The sequence below is a fragment of the Peromyscus eremicus genome, chromosome 19 (genome assembly GCF_949786415.1).
Source record: "Peromyscus eremicus chromosome 19, PerEre_H2_v1, whole genome shotgun sequence".
Taxonomy (NCBI): domain Eukaryota; kingdom Metazoa; phylum Chordata; class Mammalia; order Rodentia; family Cricetidae; genus Peromyscus; species Peromyscus eremicus.
The window spans coordinates 61066138-61083357 of NC_081435.1; positions in this window are offsets into that span (position 1 = coordinate 61066138).

The following is a 17220-nucleotide window of genomic DNA, read 5'->3' on the forward strand; positions in this document are numbered from 1 at the left end:
GATTAAAGGCATGTGCCACCATTGCCCCAGGGGAGGTTATTGTTTGTTTGTTTGTTTGTTTTTTGGTTTGGTTTGGTTTGGTTTGGTTTGGTTTTGGGGTTTTGTTTTGTTTTTTGTTTGGTTTTTTTGGGCAGGGGTTGTTTGTTTTTTTCGTTTTTCAAGACAGGGTTTCTCTGTGTAGCTTTGCACCTTTCCTGGAACTCACTTTGTAGCCCAGGCTGGCCTTGAACTCACAGAGATCCGCCTACCTCTGCCGCACCCCCCCTTCCCCAATGCTGGGATTAAAGGCGTGAACCACCACCGCCTGGCTCAACACTGAGTTTTTAAGAGTTATATACTTAGCCAGGGGGGTAGTGGTGCACACCTTTAATCCTAGTACTGGGAAGGCAGAGGTAGGTGGATCTCTGTGAATTCAAGGCCAGGTTGGTCTACAAAGTGAGTTCCAGGACAGGCAGGACTGTTGTACAGAAAAACTCTGTCTCAAAAAGGAGTTATGCCGGGCGGTGGTGGCGCACACCTTTAATCCCAGCACTCTCTGTGAGTTCGAGACCAGCCTGGGCTACCAAGTGAGTCCCAGGAAAGGCGCAAAGCTACACAGAGAAACCCTGTCTCGAAAAACAAAAAAAAAAAAAAAAAAAAAAAAAAGGAGTTATATACTTTTATCAATCTGGTTGATTCTTTTGTTTTGTTTTGTTTGTTTGTTTTTTGAAACAGGGTTTCTCTGTGTAGCTTTGTGCCTTTCCTGGAACTCACTCTGTAGCCCAGGCTGGCCCCGAACTCACAGAGATCCGCCTGCCTCTGCCTCCAGAGTGCTGGGATTAAAGGTGTGCGCCACCACCGCCCGGCTTGGTTGATTCTTTTTTAAGATCTCTAATGTTTTGTTTGTAGTCCTTCAATTATAATTAAGAAGGTTCTAGTTGAAATTTTCTGGAAAATGGGCTAGTGAGATGGCTAAGTGGGTAAGGACAATTGCCTCTAAGACTGATGGTTAGAGTTCAGTTCCCCTGAACCCACGTTGTAAAAAGAAAAGGCTGGCTTAGGAGGGTTCCTGGCACTCCGATGTTCACACATGCACTATGGCATGTGCACACCACACACACATACATCAACCAAAAATAAGTGTTGAACAATTTAAATTCTCTATAAGAGCACAAAGCGAATTCAGTTTTAGTTAATCATGGAAGAGAAAACCCAACATCACACAGATAGGAGATTTTAGTAGGTTCCCCACCCTCCAATAATTGTGGATATTCTCTCCAATACTACACTAAATCTTCATAACCAATACATTCTTTGGGACATGTGGGTCTTAAATCATGAACAACTTCTGTGTGTCTCTGTGTGGTACTGGGGACTAAACGTGAAACCTTGTCCATGCTAGACAAGTACTCAGTCACTGTACTACATTCCTGGCTCACCACTTGTTCAGTCAAACTAATAGAGGCTGGAGATCCAAGGTCAAGCTACCAGCATGGCTGGTCTCTGGTAAGGGCTCTTTCTGGTTGATAGACCAGAAAACACCTTCTCATTATGCCATCCCATGGCTTTCCCACTGAGCAAACCAGAAAGCAAGAGAGAAGGGACATCTCTTTCAAGATTGGTGCTGATGCTAAATCTGAAATCCAAATCATTGAACTTTCACAGTTGCTACATCAACATCTACTGAACTATTGTGAGCTTCAAAGGGATCCTTTCTGCACATGTGATGTTGTAAGATTGTGCTTTGTTCATTCAAGACACTGACTTACAAATCTGTTTGAATCATTTAACGTTCACAGGCTTCATTGCGTACAAACATATGCACGTGTGCACGTGTGTGTACACACATATTCATTTAAATCATTCCCATTCTAACCATAAAAGTCTTCTAAGTCGGTTGAAATTGTCAATATCACTGGCATCTGTAAGATTTTTTAAATTCTGATTGTTGCTTAGGATTCAAATTTTATAATTGACAACAAACAATGTTTTCTTTCGCCAATAAATTTTACTGTGTATATTTAGGGTACACAGTGATATTATAGGTGGATGTGTCTGTGTGTTTATATATACAGCCAGTAGTAAAGCAGTTGTCACTGTGAAACAAATCGATACATGCATCATCTCACATCGTCACCTGCTATATTTTAGATGTGCAGCAGAACCTAACAGCCCATGTTAAAGACTTTTCCCCAGCTTGTCATTAGAAGGTGGTGGAAACTTTCAGAGATGGGGCCTAGTGAGAGCTCTTTAGATATTTGAAGATTGTTCCAAAAGGAAACCATGAAGGTCTGGTCTCTTCTTCCTCTTCTCTTTCCCCTTCCCAGCTATGAGATGAACAGTTTTGTCCTACCAAGTGTTTCCCACCATTGCCCTCTGGCAGCCCAACTAGGGCCCTGAAAACAATGGCCGAACTGATGATACACTGGCGTCTCTCAAACCACAACCCAAAATAATCCTTTCTTCTTCTAGTTACTTATCTCAAGAGTCTGTTATAAGGATGGAAAGCTGGGTGACATATATTCTTTTTTCCTTCCTGTGCCGAGAGTAAACGCAATCATTTGGGGAAATGCTTAATATAAACCTCATATTGTACATCATACTTTAGACTCCTTCATCCTATACATCTGCTACTTTATATCCTTTAACCTACATCCTTCAAGTCACCCCAATAACCACCATTTTATGCTCTGTCTCTGTCTAGAGATGGCCTTCACTGTCTAGATCTTGCCTCCATAATAGCTATCCTATTAATTGTGAGATAGCATCATCTCACAGTGGTTTTGATTTGTGTTTTCCTGATGATTACAGTATTGAGCATTTTTTCATATGTGGTCCATTCTATTTTCTTGCCATTGAGTTACACAAGTTCTTTATAAATTTTAAATGCTAATCCCTTATTAGTTATCCACTTTGCAAATGTCTTTCAATTTTCCTCCCTTTGTGTGTTGCTTTTTCATTTTGTTGATTGGTTAATTGTTTTCCTTGAAGTAACAAACCTACTTTGCTCGTTTAAAAGAAATGTCTGGTAAATGCCTATGTCTAACTGTTCTTCTTTCAAGTAAAACTGATGTCCCAAGAAGAAAATAATGGCTAGTTTAATTTTCAACTCAAATAATTGCAAAATACTGTTTTCCTAGATTCAATCATCAAAAATGCTTTGTATAGAATATTTAAAATATGGACATTCCAGCCAGCAAGAAGTCTCAGAAAATAAGGCACCTGCAACAAAGCCTGATGACCTGAGTTACATCCATAGTAGCCACAGCGAGATCCAACACCAATATTCTGAGCATGGTAGAGCAGAGGTATCAAATAATGGGAGGTCCTGGTTGAGACCCTATGATAACCCTGTAGCTTTGCTACCTCCAAGCCTACTCAATAATGTACTAAGTTTTCTTTTTAAGAAATATCCAATGAGCTCTCATGTTACTTGTTGCTGATACAAAGAAGAAAGTGCCAGAAGGGTACACTCCTCCAACTCATTCTCATGAAAGGATCTGAGGAAATTATTTCACTCCCCTCCTCCGATATTCAAGATAGGAGGCAGAAATCAGATGCTATTGGCAACCTTCCCTATGACATTAACAGATTTACTGTTACTTAAGCTCATGGCTTGGTGTAATGATGCAGTATGCTGACCTAAACTGGCCTGGTTGTACTGTGTTAATGAGATGTATTCCTGCTGGATTTCAATGGGTTTTCATCCCGCTGCTAACTTACCATGATACAGCTCTGAGATTTGACCTGTTTTAGAAATCTTGAGATGACAGGTATGACTTCTTAATACCAAAGTGTAACTTACATTGTTGTGGAGCCTGCTACAGGAAGGGAGCAATGGAGGTTTTCTGTCCACAAAAATTCTCAGAACATATGTGTTACAGTCCCTCTCTCCCTCCCTCCTCCTCCCCCCTCCCCCCCCCAATGTTTTCAGATCTAAAGTGTTGAACATCATATTGCAATAGATACTACAAATATGTTTGAGGAGTTAGTCTGTTAGGTACAGGCCATAGTAAAATGGTTAAAGGATTACCATACCTTTATTTTATTACTATGACAAGCTATCCTAGCCAGCTTCATCTGAAATCACCATTGTTTATCAGTGAGAAATATAATTGCTTAGCATTGGGTACCCTTGGTTATTGTTATAATGAGCTTTTGATTTTTACCTTCCAAGTAGGTAGGACCTATGGAAATTCCATTGTGTTTAGAAAAAAAAAAAAAAAAAGGTATCTCTGTGGAACATTAGCCACCACTACCAAAATTCCATAAAAGGATGTTTCACTGAAGACATCATTTAAAAAGTAAGGTCAAATACATGATTGCAGCATTATAAATGCTTGTTTGCTAACATGCATGGTCTTTCAGTCAACAGTTCTCTGTCCTAACACCTCAGGGAGACCTAAGATAGCAATGTTGCAGCACCTGTTTGAATTTTTTGTCTTTTTATGATTTTTCTTATGACTTGATTAAGATAAAAGTCCTAATCTTTGTGTTAAATAGAAACTATTTTACTGAGAATATAATCCAAATGGTAGCAGTTCTTGAATATGCTTTGAATGGTGCAGAGACGAGAAAACTAATAATACATTCCATTAGGGAAAAAAATAAAATTAAGGAGCATCTACCCCACATTACACCAGTCATGAGCTGGCCATTGTCATAGTCATAAAGACGAAGAAGTCAATGAAAACAGAGGTATTCTGGTGGTAGAGATAAAGATCAATAAAAGAAGAGCTAGTTCCTACAAGCTTGGTTCACCTGTCTCTGTAGATTTCCCTATCATGATCTTGACCCACCCCCCTCCTTGCTCATATAATCCCTACTTTAGACTCACAGCTGTGGAAGCTGCATGGGACTGGACTAGTCCCCCTACATACAGGAGACAGTTCTGTAGCTTGGTCTGTTTGAGGCGCCTCTAGCAGTGGGATCAGGATCCGTCCCTGGTGCATGAGCTGGCTTTCTGGAGCCCATTACCTATGGTCAGACACCTTGCTCAGCCTTGATGCAGAGGGGAGGGGCTTGGTCCTGCCTCAACTGAATGTACCAGGCTTTGCTGACTCTCCATGAGAGCCCTTATCCTTTTGAAGGAGGGGATGGGGCAGGGAGGGCAGGGGGAAGCTGGGGTGGGTGGAAAGAGGGTTAAGAGGGGGATCTGTGGTTGGCATGTAAAATGAATAAAAAACACTTTTAAAAAGTGTTGTGTTTAGGAATGTATACATATATAACAATTAATAGGGGGAAAAAGCCGTGAATTTGAAAGGGAACAGGGGATGCGTTATGGGAGGGTTTGGAGGGAAGAGGGGGAAACAATATATTACAAATCTCAAAAAATAAAGGAAATAATTGAGAAAAAAAAGAAAGAAAGAGGGGCTAGAGAAGACTGCTCAATGGTTAAGGGTGCTCGCTGCTCTTAAAGAAGGCCCAGAATAGGTTCCCAGCACCCACAGCAGGTGGCTCACAACTACCTGTAACTCCAGTTTCATGGAACTCTGATGCCCTCTCTCTTCTGGTCTCTGAGGGCACCTGAACTCATCGTGGTGTACATACAGACACGAAAGATGCAGGTGTGTGTGCATGTGCTTGTGTGTGTGTGCACACACACATTCAACAAATAAGTAAACAAATAAATAGTACTAAAAGAATTATACCACAGCAGATTCCATAAATAAACAACCATTGTGCTACAAGTACTGATACCAGGGGCGTGTGACCATCTCGGGGAGGTTCTCAGAAGCTTTCTGAAAGAACAATGATTGTCCTAAAATCTAAGAATGGGTGAGAATTAACTGGAGGAAGAAGGGCTTTGTGATATAGTAGATGCTATATCTCGGCATTCTGCCAAGATTCCCTGCCATAGTGTCCCTAGGCAATACAACAGTATTTTACTAAAGAGACCTGTGACTTTCGACCCACATGCTTTCTCTGGCCATGGGAATCATCTCAGTACATGTACAAGACAGTACAGGAGTACTAGGGAGGTAAAAATCCAGAAGAAACTAGGGTACAAATGCATCTACTCTTCACCCTACAGATGGATCACTCTGAGGCCTGTTCTGTGCTATCTTCCAGAAGCCTCCCAAGGACCTTGAGCCCCACTGGCACTCAGCACAAAGCTGTTTCTTCATCCACCTGTGTTGTTTCCTTTCCCAGATTATCTCTCCTCTCCCACTCACTCACTGGTACTTCCTGGACCACTTCTCAAATACACTACCAAACTTGAATCCCAGACTCTAAGCCTGCTTCCAGGAGAACCCAACCAAAGACGACAAGGTAGGACTAATGGTAGAAAGAGTACACCAGACTGGGAAAAGGTCTGTTCAAAGGCACTTTTGATATTTTGGTGAGAAAAACTTTTATGGGGATTCAGGGCAGTCCACTGGTTGCTGTAGAATGTTCACAGCATGGTTATGCTAGATGATAGCAGCTCCTTACCCAACTAGGACAGCCAACAATTCTCTCAAACATTTCCAAGTGTCTGGAGAAGGACAAAGCTGGTCCTGCTAAGAACCACTCAAATGGTTAATTCCTTCCATTTTACAGATAAGGAAACACATCTATAAAGAGAAGAATTTTCCAGTGCCACACAGAATCAAGACAAGACTCTAGATACATTTGCCAAGAATTAAATCCAGATTCCCTAGTCTATTGCACTGTATGTCTATCTTTATGGCAGCACTGGGGTTAAATATATATTTTTAGACAGATACTATCTTCAATCCTCTTGGAACCACAAGCTAGAAACAGGCCAGTTCCTCTTTTTATAGCAGTTGATTGTTGTCTGCCTCCAACTATTTCCTTTATTGGGTTCTAATTCTCTGGGTGACTATACACAAGCTTAAATGATTCAAATTAGTCAATGTATTAGTTACTTTTTCTGGCTATTATAAAATACCACAGCCAACTCCTCCACTCCAAATCCAATCCCTCAGTCTAGTCCCTAGCTCTGCATGGAGACATCAACTGTAGCCTTCCTATCCCCACCTCATCCACATCTCCTATGGATTCCATAAGCCATCCCTTCCTGGCCTCCTTCCCCCAATTCATCACTTTCTCCTGGCCCCCAACTCCAGCAGGCACCTCCTACTAACACACAGGCTGCACTTGCAAAAAAAAAAAAAAAAAAAAAAAGGTAGGCTACCTGCAGATTTTCTCCTCTCCCTCTGTTTCCCCCAGACCCAATCCCCCAGTCTCACTCACAGTTCTGTGGCAGAACACCTTCAGTGCTGGTGGGACTGCAAAATTGTACAACCACTATGGAAACCAGTATGGTGGTGCCTCAGAAAGATGGAAATCGATCTACCTCAAGAAGCTACACCACTCTTGGGTATATACCCAAAAGACACTTCATCCTGCCACAGGGACACTTGCTCAACCATGTTCATTGCTGTTCTCTTCATGATAGCCATAAATTGGAAACAATCTAGATGTCCACCAACAGAAGAATAAAGAAAATGTGGTACATTTACACAATGGAGTATTATTCAGCTCTTTAAAACAAAAATGACATCATGAAATTTTCAAGCAAATGAATGGGACTAGAAAAAAATCATCCTGAGGGAGGTACCTCAGACCCAGAAAGAGAAATATGTTATGTACTTACTTATATCTGGATATTAACCCTTAAATAAAAGATAACCAAACTACAATTCATAGACCCAGAGAGGTTAGGCATAGAGGAAGGGACTGGGGAGGACACATAGATCTCCCTGGAAGGAGTAAAATTTTGTGGTCAGACTGGAGCAGAGGTGAGGGGAAGGGATGAGTAGAGGAGGATCAGGTGGGAAGGGAGAGGCAAGATGGAATTGAGGGAGGAAGGGAGGAGAGACACTGCTAGAATTGAGGGGTGATATGTCAACCTAGCACAGTGGAAACTTCCTATAATATATGAACGCAATCCCAATGATTTCTCCAAATAATAAGGGAGATGGAACCCCAACTGGCCATCTCTTGTCACTAAATGAAGTTTCCAGTACGGGGACTGGGTTTCACCAACTGAGTAGATAGTCAAAAGGGTGGAAATTCTTAGCAACCTAGGCTGTTCCCAAGACAACAGGCTGCTCTCCACAAACTGACAGCAAGGCCATTGCTTGCTGTCAATATCCACACAACTCATTGAACATGGAGAGGTCGAGCTGGTACCTACCTGGAACCTTCACTCTGTGTTCTAGTATCTATGATATGGAAATGTACTCTGCAGGCTACCAAAAGAGAAATATAAACACCCAACCCAACAACAAAACCTTTGATCTACAATCTGTTCGTGCTAGGCAATGGTGGCACAAAGCATATGGAAGTAACCAACCAATGTCTAATCAGATTTAGAGCCCACTCTATAAAATGGAACCCATACCCAACACCATTTGGGTAACCAAGGACCAGAGACTGGACAGCCTTGAGAGATAGGATAAAACCAAACACTACTGGTCAAAAAAAAAGGAATAATAAAATGACTCCTAATGATACTCTGCTATACTCATAGATCAGTGCCTTATTCAGCCAACATCAGAAAGGCTTCTTCTTGCATCAGGGAACAAATACAGAGACCTACAGCCAGACATTACACAAAGAGAAAGACTTCAGAATCAGAACACACATTTCTAAATGAAATATCTCCATCAAATCCCTCCCCTCAGATCTCAGGGAACTCCATGGAAGAGGAGGCAGAAGGAGTGGGGAAAACAGGGTGGGGGAAGAGGATATCAGGAGAACAAAGACCTCTAAACCTGAGCAAAGTGAGTATGAACTCACAGAGACTAAAGCAGCATGCACAGGGCCCACATGGGTCTGTACCACGTCTTCTACATAGATACTATAGCTTTCAGCTTAGTGCTTTCGTGGGACTCCTGAATGTGTGAACCAGTGGGTCTCTGATTCTTGTGCCTTCTCTTGAGGCTTTTTTTTTTCTGTTGGCTTGTCTTGTCAAACTTCAATATAATGGCTTTTGTTTTCTCTTACTATATTTTATTTTGTTATGTATTGTTGTTATCCCTTGGAAACCTGTTCTTTTCTAATTTGTGAGAGAGATGGGGTAGTGGATCCAGATAGGAGAGGGCATAGGGAGGAACTGGGGAGTAGAGGGAGGGGAAACTGTATTCAGATTACATTGTATGAGAAAAGAATCTATGTTTAATAAAAAAAGGGAAAATAGAAGTTACAATTGATGTAGTCTCATAACCAGTCCTCATTATAGTAATCTCAAATAAATTTCAAATTATGATGGTGAAAAAATAAATAATAAAATAAAATACCACAGCCAAAGGTAACTTAAGGAAAAATGGGTTTATTTGTACTTTTAGTTCCATAGGGAGAATCTATAATGTCGGAGAGATGTGGTAGCAGTTGTGGTGATATTTTATTTGTGCTTTAATAAAACTTGCCTGGAGATCAGACGGAAAAGGCCAGCCATTTTAAGGAAACAAGAAGTCAGGCAGCACAGGACCTCAATCCTATCATTTAGCAGGCAGAGTCTCTGTGTGTTCAAGGCCACAGGAGGAAACAGAGCCAAGCTTGGTGACACATGCCTTTAATCCCAGTATCAACCATAGAGACCTGGAGGTCTGTGCAAACAGACAGACAGTGACAGAGCTGTGTAGGAAGAGGAAGTGAGGTAGCTGGGCTAGGAGAGCCAATGAGAGGGCAGAACAGCAAGATAATAAAGGTGTGGGTAGACAGGAAGCATGCTCATTTGGAAGCTGCAGAGTTGGTAAGGTAAGGTTGGCTGGTGGCTTTCCCTATTTCCCTGATCTAAGGTTTTCATCCCTCTATTTGGCTCTATAAGACCATTTAGAAATTCATCTGCAAGCAGTCGACCAGAGCAAGAAGCTGAGAGATCACATCTCAACCGCTCAAAGGAAGCAGAAAGAGCGAATGAGACGTAGGGTGAGATTAAGAACTCTCAAAGCTTGCCCACAGTAGCCTATTTCCTCCAGCATGTCTCCAAGTCCTAAAAGTTCTATAACCTGCCCAAACAGTGCCACCAACTGGGGAATAAATGTGCAAATGCATTAACATATGGGGGACCTTTCTTATTCGAACCACCACAGCCTGCCCTCGGAGGACCTGGAAAAGAGATAATCTAGTTGTACATAGACCGCTATGTAGGTTGCTGTGACTGTCCTCCTGCAACTCCTGTGGGGTCATGTCTAAGCTCATCTCTCCTTCCTGCTATGAGCAATAAGCAGTTTTGCCTTTTGTATGAAAGGGGGAAAGACAGACAGGCAGACTGCGTGATTCTCTTATTTTCTCGGAAGCAGTCAAGACTCACAGGAGCAAATAGTAGAGTGATGTCTGATGAGGAACTGTGAGGAAGGGTTGGGAGCCCTGAGCTCCAGTTATGCAAAATAAAAACCTTCCAGAGATCACTGGACAACGTGTCTACAGTTAATGGGACTGTAGTGCACACTTTGAATTTTATTAATAGAGTAGACTTTATGTTCTGGTTTCCTTTTAATCACAGGAAAAACTGCACATAGTCAAGGACTAGTGCTCTGATATCTCTTTATTTCCTTTTCATTGGCTTCTATCTGGAAAAGTTTCCAGTGTGTGATTGATGACAGCCGGGGAAATACTGGTCCCAAATCCCAGAGCTCATTTATAAAGCTCGGGGAACCACAAAGTTGCTGAATACATAAATAACTTTTACATTCAGTATTAATTATCATAAAAGACCCATATTTCCAAATAAAAGTACAAATCTTGCTTCTTACCAAAACCTAGATTTCAGGAATGCCATAGAACATCAATGCCTGGAGATCAAATTAGCCTACTCCTTCTCAGAGATAAGGGCCAAGAAATTGCAATTTGCTCAAGGTCACCCCGTCAGTGAGAGACAAAAACACAGGCCTTTTAAACTCAAGGCCAAGGCTTCTTCTGCCTTCTCTCACTGCCTTCCTGCACCCCAGGGACCTCAGCTTCCCACCTGCTCATATGAATTATTGTAACATCGGTGTCATCTCGGAGAGAAGCAAATGAAAACCTAGATAAGGAGATGGAAGACGGTGTCAATGAAGACAGATATGATGGGAAAAAATGAGAAAGAAAAAGTCAAAAGAGAAGAAAAATATTCGAAATAGACGCTGGCCAAGAAGCTTCCAGCTATTCTTAGTGCCATGGGAAGTGCTTGGATGGCTTCCAAAATTGCTTTGGGCCTGGATGGAGAGCAGAGACTATCTTCTTTATCTGTTGAAAGTAAAATCAGTTCGAGGCCAGCCTGGTCGACAGAGCGAGATTCAGGAAAGGTGCAAAGCTACACAGAGAAACCCTGTCTCAAAAAACAAAAAAAAAAAAAGTAAAATCATGTTTCAGGTTAGGAAGCAATGGTTTTGATTAAAATATTAAGAAACAGCAATATTGGTCAAAGCCAGCCTATCTGGGGGACTCAGGAAATGGAGATTAAAAAGAATATCTAGAATTCACTAGATTTATTTATTGATATATATATATATTTATTTATTTGGGGATACAAGAAGTTCATTTTTCCATCACTTCTAAATAAGACCCCGTCACCCTCCCTCCTTCCCTTGTGTGATGGACACCCCATGCCTAAGTTCTTTTAGCTCTGTGCTTTTACAAACACACCCAATTCTTAGTTTCCCGCTCTTTTTCAGTCACTTAGCTTCACTCACCATCCAAGACAAAATGAACTAGAGAATCCTCTTTCCACCTCACATCTATTTTCTTCATTGGTTTATGTCTTGGTGATGATGCCTTGGCTACACGCAAGTGCAAACCCACATATGAGCAGCTCTAAACAATCACTGTATTTATTATTTCCTATGCCAAGCTCTGAGAAAGCACAGCCAAGAACAATAAAACGTTGTTGACCAGATTGCCCTGGATCCTGTGTCTACTTTCGAAAGGAGTAAGACATACATGCATAAGACATACATAAATAAACTGTCCCTGTAGTTCATAGAGCAGCAAGAAGACACATGTCCACAACTCCCAAACAAGGAAGTCTGACATACAAATGACAAATACAGATTTTTGTAGACTTCCATAGGTGGTGGAACAGAAGAAGGCTCTAGGGCAGGAATGGGTGAGGATCCATTCATTTATCACCATAAGGGTTTCTCAAGGAAGGAAAAGATTCTAGTAAGTGGAAATAGAAAAGGAAGTCTCTTTTTTGTTACATGCACACAAATTAGATGGGTTCGAATACAGTTTGTCCCTCTAGGAATCGAGAGATAAGGGTGGAAATGCCTATTTCCATCCATGAAAAACCAGTGCAAATTGAGAGAGTCCCTGCCTGGGGACTCAAACAGTCCAAGGTGTTGTTGAGTGGGGAAGCGGAACATGTCCTAGAAGAAGTTAAGTCCCTGTGGCAGAGACCCCAGAGTCTGCTGAATCTACATTGCTAGGTTAAAAAAATAGAGTAAGACACAAAGTGATCACCTGGAGGGGTACGGAACCCGATGGAATGAGCGGTAGATGCCGAAGAGTGGCTGCTGCCCATGGCAGGACGAAGGGAAGGAAGGCTGGTGCTTCTCCATCGTCTTAACTGTCAGTCCTACTTACTTCCTGGGCTGACTCAGGGAGATAAGGAGCTGTTGGTTCCTGTAAGATTGGGCTTGATCGCTGGGCAGTGGTGGTACACGCCTTTAATTCCAGCACTCGGGAGGCAGAGGCAGGTGGATCTCTGTGAGTTCTCTTTATTTTTGGCCAACTATGTATGTATTCAAGACCTACTGAAATACATGGAAATGAGATTTTCCATTCTGGCCGTATGATGTCTAACAATGGCACTGAAACATAACCCGCAAACAGACATTCACTGTAGAGGCTAAGTCCTTCCAAATACAGAAGAATTGGCTGCTACAGAATACCACCTGTTCTGTTTGGTTTCCCATTGCTGTGGTAAAGCACTGACCAAAAACCACGTGGGAAGCCGGGCGGTGGTGGCACACGGCTTTAATCCCAGCACTCGGGAGGCAGAGCCAGGCGGATCTCTATGAGTTCAAGGCCAGCCTGGGCTACCAAGTGAGATCCAGGAAAGGCGCAAAGCTACACAGAGAAACCCTGTCTCGAAAAAAAAAACAAAAAAACAAAAAAACAAAAAACAAAAACCCACGTGGGGTGGGGTGGGGTCCATTTATCTTATACATCCTGATTACAGTCCATCACGAAGGCAATTCTGGGCAGGACCTCAAAACAGGAACCTGGATGCAGGACTGATTCAGAGGCAATAGAGAATTGCTGGCTACTGACTTGTTCACCTTGCATTCTTTTTGTTTGTTTTGTTTCCAGAGCTGAGGACCGAACGCAGGGCCTTGTGCTTGCTAGACTCTACCACTGAGCTAAATCCTTAACCCCCACCTTGCATTCTTATATTACCTAGGACCACATCCCTAGGGTGACACCACCCACAAAGGGCTAGGCCCTCACACATCAACATTAGTGAAGAAAATGTTCTACATTTTCTTCTATCTGATGGAGACATTTACTCTATTGAGGTTCTCTCTTTCCAGATGACCCTAGCTTGTGTCAAGTTGACCAAAAGCTAACTAGCACACTACCTAAGGTGGCAGGGTACCTTCCCAGAGGAGGCAGTGCTTGAATTTGAGTTTCAGAACAACCTGGGGTTAGATGACCAGGGAGATGAAAGGCACAGGCAAATGTCTATAGTTAAGAAATATAAATGTGGACTGGAGTGATGGCTCAGTGGTTAAGAGCACTAGCTGCTCTTCCAAAGGACCTGGGTTCAATTCCCAGCACCCACGTGGCAGCTACCAGCTGTCTGTAATCCAGCTCCAAGTGATTTGACACCTTCACCAAACAAAACACCAAAAACACAAAATAAAAACAAATAAATCGCTGGGCGGTGGTGGCGCACGCCTTTAATCCCAGCACTCGGGAGGCAGAGCCAGGCAGATCTCTGTGAGTTCAAGGCCAGCCTGGGCTACCAAGTGAGTCCCAGGAAAGGCGCAAAACTACACAGAGAAACCCTGTCTTGAAAAAACAAAAATAAATAAATAAATAAATCTTTTTTTAAAGAAAAGAAATACAGTTGTTATAAATAAAATACAGGGAGACAGGGAAGAGAGACCAGGGCCAGAAGGACAGTGAGGCGAGGAATGAAAGGCACAGGAATAATGTTGTCTACCATATAACATGTCCTGCAGATTCTCTTATCTCCCCCTAGAACTATAGCGTCAGCTCGGAGAACCACAAACAGTACTGGCTATTGATGTAGTGTTGAGACCTGAGGAAGGGGGTACTCCAGAGTCAGATGGGTGGGAAACGGTGCTATGTAAGCTCCAATGGAAAAATGTGGGATGAGATGGGATCTACGGTTGGTATGTTAAATGAGTAAAAAAAAAAAAAAATTCTTACATTAGAGAAGAAAAAGAAAAATGTGAGACCCTTCTGAGAAATCAGACACTACAAGGGCAGAGAGGGTGGCTTCTTCTGTTCCCAAGCCTCCTTGTACCATCCTACCCACAACTCAGCCTGTTCATATCCATTTGTCCTCTCTTGGGGCTGGCCCAGATACTGAGCTAAATGATATTTCTTAGCTATAGGCAGGGATTGTGAAGGTGGAAGCCAGCCCCACAACATGCCTGTGTCCCTTAAGCTATCTTGTGCTGTATTTTAAGGAGGAAACTGGTAACAATTAGCAACTCCTCCTCCATCCATGTCAGTTACTCAGTTCCATGGAGGAGTTACATTCAACTGGCACTGCAAATGCTGCAAACCCTGACACATTTGTCCCCAACAGTCTGTCCCCTCTTCCTCGGACTCCCAGTCCCCTTAGTGAAGGCTCATCCCTCCTGATACAGCAGCCTACAAAAAAAGATAAGGATGTTTTAAGTTTAGACTGAGAGGGGTCCCCTAGAGTATCTTACAGTCTCTTTAAATCTTCCAAAAAAAAATGTTCAGGAAAAAATATTTTCACGAGAGTCTAACATCAGTCTCTCTCAGAGCTTCAAGATACTCCTTAGGCAGCACTATTTATAAGGTAGCCATCATGAAAATACTCAATACTGGAATAAATATAGAGAAACAGAAATGCTTGCCTGAAGCCATGGAGGTTTTCAGAATATAAAATTCAGGGAAATCTACAATGAGGAGCCCAATGGAGCTCAATATACATGCTTCAGCTCACAGATCCACTTTCTTGAAAGGAAAAGTCAGCCACAGGAGGAAATTGAGCATGTTGTATATGGATGGACCAGTGGTTCTCACCTGAAGAGCTTTTTTTTTCCTACCCCAGGAACCACTGCTGATGTCTGGAGGCATTTTTGGTTGTCAAAACTAAAAGTGGGATGTTAGTGATATTTCATAAGTAAACACCAAGGATAATGCTAAACAATGATACAAGATTTCACACACACACAACAAAGAATGATCTGGTCTAGTAAAAGAAGGGCAAGACAGAAAGAATCAGGGAAACCATGCAGAGTAAAGCTCTCAAGCCCCTGATCATCATCACTGGTGAAGGTGACAGGTGTCTTTCTTGTATCAGAGGCAGAAGCCACTCCAGCGACCCAACCCCATCACTGACACCTGATGGGAAACCCTTAGGCTCTGAGAGTGTAGTGGCTTTTCTGAAGTCACACAGGTTAGCAGATTACACTTGCTTCTTGAGGCCCTACTAGTAATTGAATGTGTTTACCCCATCCCCAGGTCCACATAGTGAAACCTAATCTCCAGGGTGGCTGTAGTCACATGTGTTTCTGTGAACAATGGACCATTGTAGTCCTGGGATATTATAATGAAGCTAAGAAAATTCCTGCTGTCGGGTGACATCATAGCCAGTGTAACACCAGAACGAAACATGGTACCACACTCTTCACTTGTCTGTGATGATGCTGGTGTGAGCAAACACTTGGCACTGCCAGCTGTGTAAAAATATAGCTTATGCAATCGTATACAGGCTATAATACATGATAATGTCAATTAACACCTATAGTGCTGGTTTATATCATTTCTTAACTTTCTGCTATCATTTTATTACAGTTTCTGTGTGTGTGTGTGTGTGTGTGTGTGTGTGTGTGTGTGTGTGTGTGCCCTGATGCACCTGTGGAAATCAGAGGACAACCTACAGGAGCCAATTCTCTTCTCCCACTCTGTGAGTCTTCAGTATTGAGCTTAGGTCATCAGATGTGGTGGCAGTACCTTTCCCTGCTAAGCCACCTTGACGGCCCTTTGCTGCTGTTTTACAACGTGCTCCTTCTGTTCATAAAACATCTGCTGACTGAAAACGGCAGTCTAAGGCTGCCAGCACACACCTCCTGTGTACCGTCTCTTGACTATACCAGGAGGACACACACATACACACACTCACTCACACACACACACACACACTCTTTCTCACACACACTCACACACTCACACACACACTCACACACACGTGATCAACCTATGTAACGCTCACACAGTGAAGAAATTGCCAAATGACTCATTTCACAAGTCACACTGTCATTACCTGGTTTATTGTTGTGTCTGGAGTTGGAGACTTTGAGCCGATCACATTCTAAAGGTAGCCGTGACCGGGAGGTGTCCCTGATAGAAGAAGCCTGAGAAGTTCATGTCCAACAACAAGGCCCTCTGCTCCATAAAATAACAAACTCCCTGCAATGCCCTGCCCGCACTTGATCTTGGACTTGAAGAACTGTGAGAAATAATATTTTGTTCATAAACCACCCAACCTGCAAGATGTTGTTTACTGGCAGCTCCAATGGACTGTCAACCTCAACCCATGGCATCACCCTTTGTTTCTCCATCATGCTGTGTCCTTCAGAATCAAACCCATTTTTAGCCAAAGAAATCATTCATTCTACAAGTCACACAATGGCATGGGATTGGAAAGGCATTGTCATCTACCTTCAAACACTTGGGAACTTTCCAGTTTGTCTGTGGACACCTCTCTCTCTCTCTCTCTCTCTCTCTCTCTCTCTCTCTCTCTCTCTCTCTCTCTCTCTCACTGTGTGTGTGTGTGTGTGTGTGTGTGTGTGTGTGTGTGTGTGTGTGTGTAGGAGGAGGAATCCCAGCGAGCATTTTGTCAGACCCCCAATTTCAAGCAGTAGGCAAAATAGTTGTGCCAAGTCAAAACTAGATGCTAATAAAGCAAAATGACAATAATTTTCAACCAGAGTATTTCTCTCTTCATGCTCCCCAGCTGGGAAATCCATGAATTGCATTGCTGTAGCACTAATGCCCCTGCTCCTTGAGGCTACACATGCTGTAATTCAGGAAAAATGGCCACAGTCCTCCCTGTATCACCAGGTAGACCAAGAG